This window comes from Cibotium barometz, chromosome 38 (genome assembly GCF_041138505.1).
Source record: "Cibotium barometz isolate CiBa-2024 chromosome 38, ASM4113850v1, whole genome shotgun sequence".
Lineage (NCBI taxonomy): Eukaryota > Viridiplantae > Streptophyta > Polypodiopsida > Cyatheales > Cibotiaceae > Cibotium > Cibotium barometz.
The window spans coordinates 39,640,876-39,659,879 of record NC_141083.1 but is presented as its reverse complement, the minus strand read 5'-3'; positions in this window follow the sequence as shown (position 1 = coordinate 39,659,879).

Sequence of the window (19,004 nt, the reverse complement as noted above, 5' to 3'; positions counted from 1 at the left end):
CAAAAACTAACATGTCTTCATCCTCTCCCTGATTCAGCCTATGAAGCTCTCTCTTTAAGTCCTGTGGAATATCCACCTTTCCATATCTCCTCTTTAGGGCTTCCTTCAACCTATCCCAATTTCCTCTTTCATCATCTGTGGCCTCATATTCAAACCACTCCCTAGCTACATCTTCTAACAACAAATCTGCCTTCCTTAACTTATAGGCATCATCATCCTTGTCATTGCTCAAAGCCACCAATTCAATACTCCTTAGAAACTGGGTGACATCATCATCCTTCTGACCTCTAAACACATCATATCCAAAATCAACCATTGGTCTTGAGTTGACCAGCAACTGGACTCAAATTTGTTGTCACTTGTACAAACCATTGTCTTGGTCTAAATAGTGACCTTGTTTGAGTCAGCTTCCCATTGTCATTTCAAGACACGGGTAGGACTAAGGGGAGTCGGGTGTGGACGGCCAAGGCTATTTTAGTCGGCTACGGTCTATATCCGGAGGTTGGGTGGAGAGTTGCCTTGTTCTATTCTAGCTGGTTCATGGAGATCTCATGGCTGATCTCACACTGGTAGAGCATGGTTCTATCATCTTCCTTCGCTTTCTCTACATAATCACTCAATAGACTGTGCGACCATCGCCTCTCACTACGCGTTGTCTTGTAAGCATCAACTTGTGTGAGAAAGAGGCGCATGTCATACACGTGTTTAAGCAGCCGATCTCAGTGCATACCATACCGCTATGGGAGAAAGACGTAGAGACTCTCAGCCATATCATATGGCTGCTTTCAACCTTTTGCAAATACTACAACCCAGCAGTCTCACTGGGCGTGAACAAGAAAAGCACAAACAAGCAGCGTCGCGAAGCAACGAACAACGAAGCAACCAACAGCCCAGGGGCTGCATAGCCACCCACGAACAACGAAGCAACCAACAGTCCTTGCATAGCCACCCACGAACAACCATAGCAGCCGGCATATAACCAGCCCCGCCGTCAACAGGAGCCACCATTGGTTTTTGTAAAAGCACGCCAGCCGACCATCGGCAACCAAGAAGTTCAACAGCTATCTCTGCAATGTGCATGTTTTTCCACTTAGCAACTCCATTTTGTTGTGGAGTGTATCTACATGTAAATTGTCTGTGAATGCCATTCTTTCACAAGAATTCAGAGAACTCATTGGAGAAGTATTATCCCTCTCCATCTAACCTTAGACACTTCACATGCTTTCCTGTTTGTTTTCAGCCATCACTCTAAAATTTTGAAAATGAGTGAACACTTCACTCTTCTCCTTCATGAAATACACTCACACTTTCCTCATGTGGTCATCAATGCATGTTATGTAGTACCTACAGCCACCTATAGACATAGTCTTCGCAAGACCCCATACATCTGAATGCACAACATCTAGTACATTCCTGCTCATATTTCTATCATGTGGAAATACATGCTTTGTTTGCTTTCCAAATTGACATGTTTCACATACTTTCTACATACCTTCAACTTTAAACTTAGGCAGCCCTGTCACAATTTAATAGTCTGCATAGACTTCATTCTTTGTATATTTACATGCCCGATTGTCATGCCAAATGTCTATATCTACAACAACTCCTAAACCATTTGCAAACATTGCAACACTCACTTCATGCATATTTACATTCAATGTAAACATTATGTCGACTCTGTTACCTTTTGCAACCAACTTGCACTTATCTTTAAAGTCTTCTACATAACAGTCACCGTTAGGATTAAATCAGATCTGCAAACCCTGCTCAATCATCTGGCCAACAGAAACGAGATTCTTTGTAATGTTCAGAACATGGAGTACATCTACAAGGTACTTCACCTTACTATCCTACATAGACAATGGCACATCTCCAACATGGGCAATCGGATGAGCACTGTCATCCCATGTTTCAACAAAACCTGATCTTTCAAGACTCTTAATTTCCTTGAACCACTCACCATAACTTGTCATGTGGTTTGAAGCTCCTGAATCAACATACCATACATCATCCTTACATGCTGCTACATCATTTCCACACACAGCATTAACCACATGTTGCATAACAAACAACCTCTCATTATCCTCATTATTTCTGCTAAAGGATGCATAGTTATTTTGCTGCACTTTTCCATTTCGCATGTCACTCTGCTTCTTATAGCAATCTGCTTGCACATGTCCAGGCTTACCATAGTAAAAACATCCTCGTGTATCATTATGGTACCTTTGCTAATTACCACAACCTCTTTGACTCCCCCTGCCTCTAAACCGGCCTCTTTTACCTGTGTGTTGTTGTTGTGAATCCTCGGACTGTTGTTGCTACTAACCATAACTCTGATTACTTGTTTGTCTACCACCTTGGCCACGTCCACGACCTCTACCTCTTCCTCTACTGCTTGAACTTGTATAGAAGGCCTGCTGCTCTGAACTGTTTTTGTTTTGTGAAGACTGTTGATCTTCACCCAAATTATTATCTTCAATGATCAGAATTGACACCAAATCTGTGAAGTTGGGAATGTTCTCCTGAGTCTGAATAGATGTCTTGAACGCCTTGTATTGTGACCCGAGACCACGTAGACACACTTCCACCTTATCATCATCATCACAATAGAAACACCAATTGATGCAAGGGACTCCACAATGCCCTTTATCTTTCAAATCATAATCATTCACAGACATATTTTTCTTCTCCACAATATGAAGCTCATTCTTCAACTAAATCTTTTGTGCCTTGGTGTTAGTTTCATACAGCCTCACCAAGGTGTCCCATGCGTCCTTAGGTGACTTGGCATCATGTATATTCCCAACCATAGTGTCCTATATGCTGGATAGAAAGTTAATACATGACTTTCCTTGCTCCTTGATTCTAATCCTTGAATTCTTTTACATCTACAACAGTTGAATTAATCTCCGGTATCTCTGGTGCCTCCTCATGTTCACCTTCAATGTAGTCCCAATAGCCTTTTCCCATCAAGAAATTTGTCAATCTAAACCTCCAAGCATGGAAGTTGTTCTTGTCAAGCTTCTTTGCAATAATCTTGTTTATTCCATCATTTGGCATCTTGTCTGTAACACAAATTCACCAAAAATAGCACTCTTGTTTGACCTGCACAAACTGTTGTATTTTCTACAGTGGTACTATACTACACCCAAACTATCACAAAGAGTGACCTCAATTTGCATACATACACCCAATGTGGCAACTTTGAGACCTCTTTGTAGTACACATAGTGTCTGCACAACCAATCGACCTTCCTCCTGCGGTTCCAGTTCTGCTGTGCAGAGAACCAAAACTTACTCGCTATCCGTGAATGCCTGTGAATTGAAAACCGAGGTCCAGACACGCGCCTAAAACGCGTTTTCGGGCCGAAAAATTTTGTCCAACAAACACGGACAATATGGTTGCACTGTAGCTCTATTTTTGCAAAGAAAGCCCCTCAATCAGAGTTGGTTTGCTGGTGCCTCTCCTGAAGAGCTCTCGACAAGGGTGTAGTAGCCAACACAAAAAAGGGGAAAGAGTAGATGAAGCTCTTACCCTTGTATCGCTTCCTGTGCTTCTCTTGCTTGCCGCTCAGCCCTTAGCATGAACTAGGATTTGATACCATGAAAATATGCAGGGGAGAAGAGAGCTTGAGCTCTTGTAAGTACACACACACTCACACAAACCCTAGAAGAGAACACACAAGGTGAGAGGCTGAAAATTATTCATCTTCTTCACACAACAAAAGAGGCCTAAAAAGAAGATAAAGTGACTAACACACATAATATAGTATATACAAGCGGTCCATAATGTGAACACGCTAAGTGAAGTGGGTAGGTGTGGACTAGTCGGTGTAGTCCAGCTGTAGAATCTCTAGTGAAGATATATCAGTGCCAGCTACCAAACCCACCAGTGATGTAAATGTCGAACGGTCATGCAGGTGTCTCATGAGTGTCATCTAATGTTGAGCTTGACATCTCAATAGTTACCATGACCTCAGAAGATTCCAAGCACTCCAAGGGTCAGCAGCATGGCGCTCATCCATCTTTGGACACCAATATGGCTGATCTGGATGTGGGTGATCATGGATTTGTGGATTTACATGTACATACTTTATTAGAATCACACACACAGCGTATTGAGCAAAGTTTACTTGTTCTTTCTCAAAGTTTACAGACCATGCAAGAGACTCTATCGCTAGTTTAGGGTTTTGGAGTGTCCCGGTTGATACTCCAAGCACATCTACTCTTGGGGGTCAACGTAAGACACCGAAATCCCCAGGAATCAGGAAGTGGCAGCTATGCTCAAGAGCATGAAGCCTTCTGTATTCTGCGGGGAAGAGGAGTGTAATAAAGATGCAGTGAACACTTTTTTTCATAAGTGGACGGACTTGCACCTTTTGAAGCATTTTCCTGATGTTGTTCACGTGCTCGAGGCAAGTCTGACGCTTGAGGGAAAGGCCTATAAGTGGTGGATGAGTCTCCGCACGAGAGAAATTGACCTACGACATGAGCTGCTTTTGAGGCACTCTTTTGGAAAGAATTCTTACCTGAGAATGAGAAGGATTGCAAACTAGGATGCTTGGGACAATTGTAAGATGGAAGGTCTTACGTTGACTCAATGTATTTCCAAGTATCACGAGATAATTCTCAAGCTCGAAGGTTTGGATGATTTTCGGAAAGTACGAGGTTTTCTATATGGTTTAGATAATGAATATAATACTAAGGTTAAAACTCAATATCCTAAAACTTTGGAAGAGGCCATAAAAAGTTCATAGATCTTTGATGATAATATTGAGAAGAAACACACGACCAAAACACCTAGGATTGGAGCATCTGACTTTCGTAGTTCTAAGGGGAACAAACGGAAGGGGGACAAAAAAGGTAATGATGCGGTTCAGAAGGCCGAGGGGCCAAGGGGTCCCTTGTCACCACAAGATTATGAGTCAGCTAAAAAGGAAAAATTATGTTTTATTTGCATGGTTGTTGATCATGATAAATAGAATTGTCCAAAGAACCATGGGCAAAGATGTTGATAAGGGCGGTAGTAAGGCAGTGCACACAGAAGTTTTTTGAAGTTCAAGTATGCCATACCAATGCCACACATGAGGGTTTTGTAACCTCTATGATGTGGGTACCCTCTCTCGGACCTTATAATTTGGTTTGGATGTATGGACACATCAATGGACGAAGAGTTCGTGCCATGATTGATGATGGGGCTACACATAAATTTTTGAATTATCGCGTGGTTAAAAAATTAAAATTACCACACAAAGCTTTAGTAATCATAAATACATGTGGTATCTCTTGTTGCTAATGGGCATGATAAGCATGTATGGGACATACTGTTTAAGCAAGTACCTTGAAATGCTCTTAGATTTTCAGGTTATGCATATTACGAGAGCTGATGTTATTTTGGGTCGTGAATGGTTGTTTCATTTAGGATCATCTCTTTCTCATAGTTATTTAGATAATACTTTTGATTTTGAGGTCAATGGTAAACAAGTTCATTTGTAAGGTGAACGTGATGTGCCCCCATCACCACTTATTGATTTTGTTGAAGTGGATCACCTTGTCCATGCTCATGAAATAGAAAATCTCTTTTTATGTTACATGTCTTCTTCAGTTTTGTCTCATAATAATGCCAGTGGTGGTGATTTCAATTCCAGTTTTCAATCTCTCAATTATGTCATATGTGAACAACATGTTAGTGCTATGCATAATAATGAACAAACTTAATTTTTCCTAAGCTCACTCAACAAGTTTCTAATTCTTTGCAGTCTTTTGCATGAATTTCATGATGTGAACTTCCAAGCGACTTTACCGTCTAGTTTGCCCCTGAGCGCAATGTCTAGCATGCCATTGAAGTGCTCAAGGATGCAAAGCCATTCTGTAAGCCTTTGTATACGCTTAGCACACTAGTGAAGCCAATAAGGAAGAACGTCAACTTGCTGACTATGTCGCCAGGGACTTCATTAGGCTTAGCAATTCACCATAGGCATCACCAATTTTATTGGTGAAGAAGAAAGATGGGTCTATGCATTTGTGTGGACTTTCATGGTTTGAATGCAATCACGATAAAGAATAAGTATCCATTACTGTGAGTTGATGAGCTGTTTGATCAACTTCAAGGTGCATGATACTTTAACAAGATTGACTTAAGGTCAAGCTATCATCAAGTTCACATCTGCATATGGACGATGTGCCTAAGACAACTTTTCGTACCAGATTTGGACATTATGAGTTTTTAGTTATGTCATTTGGTCTAACTAATGCTCCAGCTACGTTTATGATGCTTATGGATAGTATTTTACGCCCGTATCTTGGTCGATTTGTTGGAGTATTTGTTGATGATATCTTGATCTTTAGTCGCACACCGAGGAAGAGCATTTGCAACACTTAAGATTAGTGTTTGAATTGCTAAGGCAAAATGCACTTTATGCTAAAGAGAGCGAGTGTGAGTTCCATTATTTGGGTAACATAATTTTGGTAGAGAGAATTTAGATGGATCTTACGAAAGTAGAGCAATCCTTAAGTGGACTCATCCAACCAATTTGGAGGAATTATAGATATTCCTTAGGTTGGCAAGATTCTATCGTAAATTCATCTGAGATTATGCTAAGTTAGTGGTTCCCATGACGGACCATTTAAAGGCTAAGGGTCACAACTTTGTTTGGGGTGCTGACCAACAAGAAAATTTTGATTGCCTTAAGGTTGCTATAGCTATTTCACCTATGTTAGCTATAGTAGAGCATAATCAGCCACCGTTTGTGGTTGAAATAGATGCTAGTGACCATGCAATTGGTGATGTGATTCTTCAAGGAGGAAGACCAGTAGCTTTTGAGAGCAAGAAGTTGGATAGAGCTCAGCGGAATTATTCTGCATATGAGCGTGAGCTTTATGCCATCATTTATGCTCTAGGTAAGTGGAGACATTATTTCTACGACGCTAAGTTTGAGGTTTTCTTTGATCATGAGAGTATCAAATGGTTGATAACTCGGTGGCAAAAAATCCTCCAAGAATTCGACTTTCAATTAAGGTATCACAAGGGTCGATATACAAGGAGCTGATGCTTTAAGTTGCATGCCTCAAGTCCCTTGAGTTTCACGGAGTTGAAATGTGAGATCCTTCTGCCCCCTCTGCGCACTGGATTCTTGGTTGCTAGCAGCGGAAGTAGCTTCCTCTTGCACGGGGCAGGGTTTCCCACTCACGGTCTAGCCCTTGAATATTCAGACACGAGACTAATCTGGTGGTCATTCTGAAACCGAAATCAGGAAAATTGCCTAACGGGGACGATTCCACGTTTTTGATTTTCTTAACGAATTTTCTAACGGGGTCAAGAGACTAAACTGTCCTTCACCTAATTAAACCAGATAGAAGGAAAACTATTACTGACTTAGTTTGAAGAAATCAACGCTTTTTTCCTAACCAAAATTAGGCACAACCGTTGATCTAATCATTTGAGGAAATCAATGCTTTTTTCCTAACCGAAGTAAGGCACAGCCACTGATCTACTCATTTGAGAAATTCTTCGTGTTTTTATTTAACTACTCAAATTCTAAGCGTATTTCTATTATTTCAATTTAATTATTAAAACTCCACTGATTCTAGCCTAACCCCATCCGGCCCATGGGTTAGCCACCACCCACTGGAATTGGTAGAACCAGACAATTACTCACCTACTCATAATTGAATGCCTTTCTTAACTTTTGCTTTCAAATACAGATATGTACACACTTCTCTTTAAAACTTTAACATATAAATAATCCATTGACAAAGATGTCATCACTCAAAAATTCCATCCAGTCCCTTGTTTCTCAAAAAACAGTATCACTCTGGACTCTCCGTTGAGACCAACTGGTCAATAACGAGATCCAGTAATAGATTACAATAATCATTTTGTCCATCATACATATCTTCCATGACATACGCATGGGTGTTCTAGGCACCGCAAGCCCGTGCATCTCCTGGTCAAAACCCTCCCCAGGATCCTCCTTAGGTGTCCTAGCACTTCACTGAGGAACCGCTTCGTCGGCCCTCGCCCATCGTATCATAAGCACACCATTTTTCAACCATACCGAGGGGCTGTCAAGACCTGGGCAGGCTTTGCCGCGTGAGCCATCCTTTGAACACTCCCCGTCGCCAGCTGTTGCAACCGAACTTCCCTTAGAAAATCATATACCAAATGCTCCCTCCATAATTCTGGCGTAAGACAGTCCTTTAAGAAAACAGGGTTTCTATGCAAGTTTTCAGGTTGATTTTCTTTTGAATACAAGGGAATACAAGGAGTATTTCTTGAATCGGTATCCCCAAAACTTCTTGATCGTAATTCTGAATTTCATACCAGAATTCCTCGAATCCTATAACCTTGATCCAGAGATCAATTCGAAGGGTCTCAAACTTAGTTTCAGATTTGGCGAGAGTTTTGAGTGTATTTTTCTAAACTGGTCACACCTTCTTTCCTTGAAACTGTGGCGAAAGAGTTTGGTCTTGGTCATAGTCTGATTCAAGGTTCGAGTCAGATAAGATTTTTCTTGAACTATCTTTCTCAAAAAGGTTTGATAATTCAGTTACTATTTTACTGAATTTCTTTCTTTGAATATTCACTTAACTGATTTCTAAATTAGTTGCGAATTCCAATGAGAGGAATAAATTAATCATTTATCTAAATATTTCGATCTCAATAGATTTCTTGAATTTTCTTTTTACAATCCGTGTGAATATAAAACGATAGAAATTTCTCTCTTAGAGTATTTAATTATTTATTTATCGAATACTCATAGAATTTAAACATAGAATTTAAGAGAATTCTTATTTTGATATAAAAGTTCTGCATGCATCTATTTATGCATAAAAATCAACTTCAATGGGAATAACACTTTTATAAAAAAATCCTTTTATGCATAAAAATCAACTTCAATGGGAATAACACTAAAAAAAACCTTTTATGCATCTGTTTATGCATAAAATCAAATTTAATAGGAATAACACTTTTAAAATAAAAAGAATTTCTTTATGCATCTATTTATGCATAAAATCAATTTTTATAAGAACAACACTTTTATAATAAAAAAATTTCTTTATGCATCTTTCTATGCATAAAAATCAATTTTAATAAGAATAACAATTTTGTAATTAAAAAAAATCCTTTATGCATCTTTCTATGCATAGAAATCAAATTTAATAAGAATAAAACTTTTATAATAAAAAAATTTTCTTTATGCATCTTTCTATGCATAGAAATAAAATTTAATAAGAATAACACTTTTATAATAAAAAAATTTCCTTTATGCGTCTTTCTATGCATAAAAATAAAATTTAATAAGAATAACACTTTTGTAATAATAAAAAAATTCCTTTATGCATCTTTCTATGCATAGAAATCAAATTTAATAATTAATATCAGTGATATCCATGCATATTCATAGGTGAATATGTACATGGAGTAATTAGAATATTTCTTTTAGATGCAAAAATGGTGGGAGTTACTCTTTTGGAATAACATAAAAATAAATTTTCTTTTTCATAAAATTCTGGAAAATTTTACCATAACTTCCTTTGTATGGCTGACCATTTCTCATTTTTATCTTTCTTAACTTAATTAATCCAATTTAGAATTATAGAACTCTAATCTACATAATTTCTTAATTCAAGAGAGTAAACAATAAGAAGAGTTTAATTAATCACTTAGTTAATCTTTCTAGGATTAAGAAAGGTTAGAATGTAAAGAAGAGAAGGGGGTGGCCTTTTCATCAAAGGCATAGCATTTGAATTTAATTCAATCATTTGCAAAACATAAAAATCAAGAAAACCATAGATTTTTCATTAAAATTCGTAAACAAGGTAAGAAAACTTAGCTTACATGGAGCTTGTAAGCTCTCCTTTGGCTTGAGGGATCGAGGGTTCTACTATTGTTTGAAGCAATAGTGGTGGCCACCAATTCACTTTGGAAAAACAATTGAATTATTAAAAAATTCAATGTAGATGGCATAGGACAAGAGTAGAGTAACAGTGCATAAACACCATTAAGCTTTTACAAAGAGGGAGGCTTCTATTTATAGGAAAAAGTGAGCCTCTAACCAAGCAAACTGATTCTAGAATTTTCCAGATCAGTTTGGTCAATTTTTGACCATTTTTGGGTCAGTAGTTCAGCTTACTTTTTGGATCTAGTTTTGAAACAAGAGCGAGGAGAGATGAAAATATCTCATTTTATTGATTAAAAATTGGGGGTAATGATGAGAAAAAGGTGCCTCCTTCATGAGGGGAGATCCCCACACTGAGGTGTCAAAATTCAATTTTTTAATTCTTTTTTTTTGGTCCTTAGTCCACTCTTCATCTTATGTGAGCATTTACTCATTTTTGGGGGGGTTTTTCTTTTATTCTTCAATTTATCTCATCCCAACATTTGGATTAATCTTATTGGTCCATAGGAACCTTAATTGGATCATAATCCAAAATTTTTAAAAAATCTTGACCCTTAGGCTAAGGTCTTTTGTGCACATTATAATTTATTTCTAATGCACCTTAGGAATTTCTTTTTAAACTTCTGTTTTGGGAGAACTTATTTTAATAAGAAGGGTGGACTAAGGACCAAAGGAAATATTGAAAAAAAAAATTGACACCTCAGAGTGGGGATTCCCCCTCATGAAGGAGGCGCCTATTTCACATGTTTGGTGGAGTTTTAAGTTCTCAAATATTGAGATATTTCATCTCTCCTCTCTCCTAATTCAAGTCTAGTTCCAAAAAGTAAGCTAAACTGACCCAAAAATGGTCAAAAATTGGCCAAATTGATCTGAAAAATTCTAGAATCAGTTTGCTTGGTTAGAAACTCACTTTTTCCTATAAATAGAAGCCTCCCCCTTTGTAAAAGCTTAGTAGTGTTTTATGCACTGTTACTCTACTCCACCCAGAGCCAAAAATATTGAATTTATTAATAATTCATTAGTTTTTGACCTTTCCCTCTTCAAAAGAATTGGTGGCCACTCTTGTTGCAAACAAGAGTAGACCCCTCAAACTATCAAGCCAAAGGAAAGCTCATAGAAATTCAAGTAAGCTAGAAATCCTACTTTTTCTTTATTCCTTTTAATGGTTTTCTAATTTTTATTTTCTCTAAAATGAAAAAATGATGTTATGCCTTGTTGGAAAGGCTTTCCCCCTCTCTTCATTCTTAAATTCAGCCTTTCTTTATCCTAGATAAGTAATCAAATTGTTTGAATTAAACTTTTCATATTGTTTCTCTTTTAAAAGTGGAATTTGATTAGTTTAGAATGCTTTAAACCATTTGGGATAATTTTTATAGAAAAAATTAAAAAATGGTCAACCATACAAAGGAGGTTATGGTAAAATTTTCTTAAATTTTGTGAAATAAGTTTTATCTTTTATTATTCAAAAAGAGTAATCTCCACCATTTGTGTATTCTAAAAGTGTTATTTTCATTGTAGGCAAAGAAAAATACATAGTAGAAAAGTGTTATTTCCATAGAAGTTGGATTTTATGATGTTAAAATTAGGGTTGCAGGAAAGCACACAAAGCTTGGAGAAGAAGAAGCAAGAATGCACACAACACAAAGTGTATTAGATTGTGTCAATGTACAAAAGATAAGTTAGCCCTAGAAGGATGGGCGTATATACAAGCCGGGGGAAAAACCTCCTAAAGAGGAAAAAAGTGCTCCGGCGGTCCTAAGTGTGTTCACACACATCACTGCCTATATATATATGGCAACAAATCCCCCCTGGGAGTAATGGTGTGAACGAGAGAGCTGACACTCATGTATAGGGGAGTGCCATGCCCGAAGTAGATCAGTCCACAAAGGGGAGCAAGCCCAAAGCTTTGCGGAAAGCTTTGAACTTCTCACGAGGAAGCGCCTTTGTGAAAAGATCGGCGAGGTTCTCCTGTGTTGGCACATAGGCCAAGCTGATCTCTCCTGCTGAGAGTCTCTCCCTGACATAGTGATAATGCACCTCAATGTGCTTTGTGCGAGCATGAAAAACTGGGTTTCTCGTAACTGCCAATGCACTCTGACTGTCAGTGAAGATAGAGGTGGCAGACTCCTGTCCAACACCCAAGTCAGCCACCATAAGCCGTCTAAGCCACACACACTCAACCGTAGCTGTGAAAGCTACCCTGTACTCAGCTTCACAACTAGAAGTGGCCACAGTAGGTTGCTTCTTGCTCAACCAAGATATGCATGAGCTACCGAGCATGAAACAAAAACCACTTGTGGACACTCTTGTGTCATAGCAATCAGCCCAATCTGAGTCCGAAAAAGCATGTAAATCTGGCGACAACGATCCCCCCTTGGGATAAAACAACCCAAGATGTATGGTGCCACTCAAGTAGCGAAAGATGCGTTTAACTGCCTTCCAATGCTGAGACCCTGGGCTATGCATAAACCTGCTCACCTGTGAGACTGCAAACTGAATATCCGGCCTCGTAATGCATACATAAATGAGGTAACCAACAGTTGTCTGATAGAGTGTGACATCAAAGTGATCTCCAGCATCATGAAGACTCAACTTCAAACCTGTCTCCATTGGAGTAGCAATAGGCTTGCAGTCTTCAAGGCCAAATCTCTGCAACAATGTCTCAATATACTTTGTCTGACACAAAGCAATACCTCCATCACACTGCTTAAATTGTATCCCCAAATAATGATGCAAATGCCCCAAATCTGACATCTCAAAAGAGGCATTCAAGTCAGCCTTAAAATCAGCAATATGACTCTCATTTGGTCCTGTGAGCAGCATGTCATCGACATAGAGAGCAATGATTAGATGTACATCATCCACACGTTTAAGATACAAAGTGCTTTCTGTTGGACTATTCTAAAAACCATGTGCAATCAAATATGCATGTATCTTTTCATACCAAGCTCGTGGAGCTTGTTTTAAACCATATAAAGCCTTTTTCAACCTGCACACTTTGTTTTCCAACCCTCTTTGAACAAAACCATGAGACTGCGATACATACACCTCCTCATGCAAATCTCCATTCAAGAATGCAGTCTTTATGTCCAACTGATGTACATTCCAACCATTATGAGCTGCCAATGCGCAAATGCTACGAATGGTAGTCATACGACAAGTGGGAGCAAAGATCTCATCAAAATCAATGCCCTTTTCTTGAGCATAACCCTTTGCAACAACAAGTCTAGCTTTATAGCGATCAACACTGCCATCTGGCTTTCGTTTCAATTTAAAAACCCACTTACATCCAATGGCCTTTTTACCAATAGGCAAATCACACTGTAAGGTCCCTCCCAAGCCATGTATGTATGTGTCTCTTTTAATATAGATTTCAATAAGGAAAGAGAGTGTAATTAGAGAAGAGTGAGACAACAAGGCTAGAAACATTAGGAAAGTGTTAAAATAAAAATATTAGCTCCAAAAATTCTAAAAGAAATAAGAACATAAGAATAGTCCTATTAAGAGATAAGTATCCTCAAAAATAGAATTTCGAATTTAGGTGATAAGAGATCATATTTAGAGTACTTTTACACATGTAGAGTCCATGCATACTAAAAATGTAGAAAAATAACCCGTTTCTAAAGATGGTGCGTTTGTGGCTATATACAGATGTATTTGCCTATTCTACCCACGTTAGCTTGTAGACCAGATGCCTTCCCGTTCTTTTGACTGGTTATATGACCATATTCTGAGTTTTTATCAGAGAGTTATGATCAAAACAATTTGCTGTTTCTGTCAGGGTCTCTACACAGAGAAAATTGTGAGAAGGCAGCAAGTAGCCTCAAGGTAATCCTAGAGTTTGAGGTATATATATCCCTTCATTCTTATCTAATATCTTAGAAAAGAAGCTTAGATTTCTATGGTATTTCGGAGGAAGGTAGCCTCAAGGTAATCCTAGAGTTTGAGGTATATATATCCCTTCATTCTTATCTAATATCTTAGAAAAGAAGCTTAGATTTCTATGGTATTTCGGAGGAAGAGACTAAAACTCCATAGCTTTTCTTTTAGAGAAAGAATAGTATCCCTTAGTCCTTTAAAAGAAGAAGGCTATTTTGCCATAGACCTTAGAAAGAGAGAAGAGAAAGAATAGTATCCCGTAGTCCTGTAAGAGAAGAAGGCTATTTTGCCATAGACCTTAGAAAGAGAGAAGAGTCACAGTATGAGTAAGAGGAGATAAAGCTTGGAGATTATTGGATGATTTCAATCAAAAGACAAGGTATTAGAAGACTCTATTCTCATATGTCAAGTTCTAAAGCTCTTGTTAACGAGCAAAGGCAACGATAAACGATAAATTTCTATAAGGTATATACATATTTTGTTTTTCAATTATATATCATTCTTAGGGGTTGCGGTATGGCCCCGGCTTCTCTATTAATTGTTAATTAGTGATCTATTTGATTGATTTACTATTTAAAGTTTGTATTCTTTTAAACAATAACATATGCCTTAATAAAGAATGTCTTATTGCAATCTCAAGTTGAAATGAAAAAATCTTTGTGAAAAGGATTGTTTTCTTAAAGAAGGTGACATGGATCCTAGTCTTATGGTTTAGTGAGTAAATGGATTGTTATCTTAGTTAAATTAAAGTACAGGTACAACTTCTCCCTGCCTTGACGCTACCCCGTTCTTGTGCTTGTGTAGCCGGACGGCGGAGACGTTAGTAAGGCTCGGAGTTGGCCCATGATATCCCTCATACCATTGGGAGAATGAGGTTTGCCGATTGAGGCAAGTGATTGTGATGCTGCCTAGTTCTGAGAGCCCAGGCTAGTGCGGTGAATTAGCCCACCCTAGTGCGCAGACATCCCTCTGAGGGACGGGAGGATCGAGCGATGGAGCCTGAGAGGGCGACATGCCGGCTTGAGTCCTCGCTAGCGCGGCCGACGATGAGGTGTATGGTCCCATAGGGTTTTGCCCAGCATGTAGAGGCTGGAAGCCCGAATTCTAGATCATCGGCGATATAAAGGAAAAGAATAAGAGAGCCGGTTTGGCTTGTATGAAATTGATTCATTTTTAAACTTTGTTTTTATAAATCTTGTCTTTGGTATGATTGTATTGTAGAAAAAGGCTGTTTTAACAAACCTTGTGAAAAGGACCTTAATTAAGAAACATGTTTATTTATGTCAAACAGTGTGGTAGGATTAATTAGAAAACAAATTGGCGCGTGAGTAGGGTGGAAAGTGGGAGGATGGAATGCCCCGACGGCACCATCCTACGGATGGGTGGACCCGATTAGTCGGGTCATATCAAATTTCTGCAAAACGTAGCAAACTAGCAAAGTTCAGATGACCAAAACGAGCATGCCATAGTTTTGCATCTGAAACTGTCTTTTCATCAGAAACTGCATTTGCTAAATCTTCCACACACTTGTCATAAGAATTGAGCCTATACAGCCCACGAAGCAAGGTGCCAGATACAATAATCATATCACCAGAAGTCAAATCATGAACAGTACATCTGTCATCCACAAATTTGATTACAAATCCAAGTCTAGCAAGCGCAGAGACAGACAATAGATTCTTCTTTATCCCTGGCACATACAAAGCATCTGAAAGTGTGAAAGCGCTGCCATTTGCAGAGCAGTAAGCATAATTTTACCAATGCCCTTCACTAGGTAAGAAGCATTATTGGCACATGTGACAGTATTCCCATTAGGGACAGCCTCAAGAGAAGTGAACATATCACGATGTGAGGTAATGTGCTTTGTAGCACCACTATCAAAATACCAAACATGAGAGTCAACAGAAACTGCCAAACATGCATCATGTACAGATGGGTCATACTGGCAATACACGCTAAACGCCCATTCTGTATCCTGCATAACATTTGCAGAATCTGCATTTGTAGAAGCATCCGCTATTGTGGCTGCATTTGACTCTTTCTTCTTTTCCCCTTTAGCCTTTAGCTTGGGGCAATTCTTAATGACATGATCATTTGCCTTACAATAGTTGCACCTGGTCTTTTTCTTGCCTTTATCAAGAGCCTTCTCAGACTTATTGTTGCTACCTGTGGAAGGAGAAGAAGTTGCAGACCTACTAATAGGAGAAGAAACAGTGGAAGGGGCTGCCTTACCACTTCTTCTCTGCTCTGCTGGTGGGTAGCAATAAATGCTTGATCAACTGCACGCTGCCTGGCCCTATTTTGTCTGGACTGCGCTTCTTGCAAGAGCTTGTTGACTAGAGTATCATACTTAACAGCATCAGGTCTGTCCTCATTAAGAAGTCTCCACGTGGAAGCAAAAGTCTGATATGTCTCAGGTAAAGCATCAAGAATAGTCTGCACAAGAGAATGATCAGGAATAATCTCACCTGCAGAAATCAACTGTTCTTTGAGATCTTTAATCTCAGCAAGAAAAACATTCATGTTATCATCTTCTTGCATAATCTTCAATTCTAGCTCTTTACGCAGGTAAGCGATTTTCTCGTTACGACCTGCATACAAACCAGCTAGAATATCCCAAGCCTGTTTTGCTGTTTTAGCTGAACGAATATGTGGGGTGATGTTGCGTTTGATAGAAAGTGCAATCAAGGCATGAGCCTACGCATCTTTACCATCCCAATGAGCTTGTTCAGCAGTGGGTAAAACAGCAGCAACAGTAGAGCTGCTAGAACCTGCAACATCCTCAATAGATCCTACATCCACAGAACCTAGACGTACATCCGTACCCTGCACAATGTTCCACACTCCTTTTGCAACCAAAACATGCTGCATCATGTATGCCCAAAGTGGGTAGTTGCTGTCTCCATCCAGTTTGTCTTCAGCAGACAACATGCGAAATACATCATTGCTGTTATCAGCCATGGCCACTGGCTGAAACTGATGCAAAAGCTACCTGTAATAAAGAAAAGACTGAATAGAAGACAACTTGTGCTATGTAGCATGGTCCACAATAGAACACGTATGCTTGTTTTGCAGAAAACTGCAGTGTCGAAATTTCTCAATCGGAGAACGTGAGTTGGAGGGTGCTGGCGGCGTAGCCCTGGGATCCGATGCCTGCTCTGATACCAATTATTGGAATTAGGGTTGCAAGAAAGCACACAAAGCTTGGAGAAGAAGAAGCAAGAATGCACACAACACAAAGTGTATTAGATTGTGTCAATGTACAAAAGATAAGTTAGCCCTAGAAGGATGGGCGTATATACAAGCCGGGGGAAAAACCTCCTAAAGAGGGAAAAAGTGCCCCGGCGGTCCTAAGTGTGTTCACACACATCACTGTCTATATATATATGGCAACATATGCATAAATAGATGCATACAGAATTTTTATATCAAAATAAGAGTTCTCTTTAATCCTATGTTTAAATCCAATGAATATTGGTAAATGAATAAGTAAATATTCTATGAGTGAAAATTCTACCGTTTCATATTCTCTAGGATGGTAATGAGAAAATTCAAAAAAACTATCGAAGTCAAAATTTTAGATAAATGATTAATTTATTCCTCATAGGAACTCATGATTAGTTTTAAATTCAGTTACGCAAAATACTCAATGATTGAAATTCAGTAAAGTAGTAATTGAAATATTACCCTTCGAGAAAGTTAGTTCAGGGAGAACCTTTCTAGACTCAAACCCTGAATTAGACTATGACCCAGACTTAATCTCCTTCGTCAGTTTCAAGAAAAGACGATGTGACTAGTTCAGGAAAATTTCACTCAAATCACCCACCGAATTTGAAATTAAGCTAAGACCCTTGATTCTGATCTGAGGATCAAGGTTACAAAATTAAAAAAATTATGTTGGAAATTTATACCTGTGATCTAGAAGTATTGGGATACGGATTTAAGATATACCCATTGTATTATAAAAAAAATAAAAATTGATAACTTGCATAGAAACCCTGTTTTCTTAAAGGACTGTCTTACGCCAGAATGCTAGAGAGAGCATTTGGTATATGTGCTTTTCTAAGGGAAGTTCCGTTGTTGCAACAGCTGGCGAGGAGTGTTCAAAAGATGGCTCACGCGGCAAAAACCTGCCGAGGTCTTGACCAGCCTGGGTATGATGAAAAATGGTGTGCTTTCGATATGATGGGCGAGGGCTGACGAAGCGGTCCCTGAGTGAAGTGCCAAGACAGCTAAGGAGGATCCTGGAGGGTTCTGACCAGGCGATGCACGGGCTCGCGGTGCTTAGGACACCCATGCTTATGTCGTGGAAGATATATATATGTATGATGACGAGAAAATTATTGTAGTCTGTTTACTGGATCATGGTTGTTGACCTGCTGGTGTCAACGAAGAGTCTAGAGTGATATTGTTTTGTGAGAAACAACGATTGAATGGAAATTTTGAGTTATGACATCTGTAACCAATAATTGTTTGTCAATGGATTATTTTAAAAGTTAAAGTTTAAAGATGAGTGTATGCATATATGTATTCTAAAGGAAAAAGTTAAGAAATGCATTCAATTATGGGTGGGTGAGTACTTGTCTGGTTCTACCAATTCCAGTGGTTTGGTAACCTATGCCGGATGGGGTTAGGCTGGAATCAGTAGAGTTTTAATAATAAAATTGATTAATAGGAATATGTTTAGAACTCGAGTAGTTAAATAATTCCCAAAAAATGCTGGTCACAATGCGTTGGAAAGTGGCCGGGGCATTACACAACCCAAATGGCATTTTGTTGTAGAGGTAGGTGCCCCATGGGTGACAAAGGCTATTTTTGATCGGTCATCTGGATGGGTGGTCACGTGGTTGTAGCCACTGAGACCATCCATGAAACTATAGAAAGCATGACCAGCCACATCTTCCAGCACCCTATCCATGAAGGGGATTGGAAATACATCTTTAACTGTGGCCTTGTTGAGAGCATGAAAGTCAACACAGACCCCATATTTTGTTAGTTTTTCCTTTGGGGTCATCACCATGGGTGAGAGCCACTCTGTGTGTTCCACCGAGGCAATGATGCAAACTGCCTCCATTTTCTCCAGCTCCACCTTCACTGATTGTGCATACTTGGGGTTGAGTTTGTAGCCATGGCCCTGGATTGGTGGAGTACCCTCCTAGAGAGGGATGGTGTGCACGTGCCTATGTTGGCCAGAACATCTTCTAGATCCTTGCCTGAAGAATTC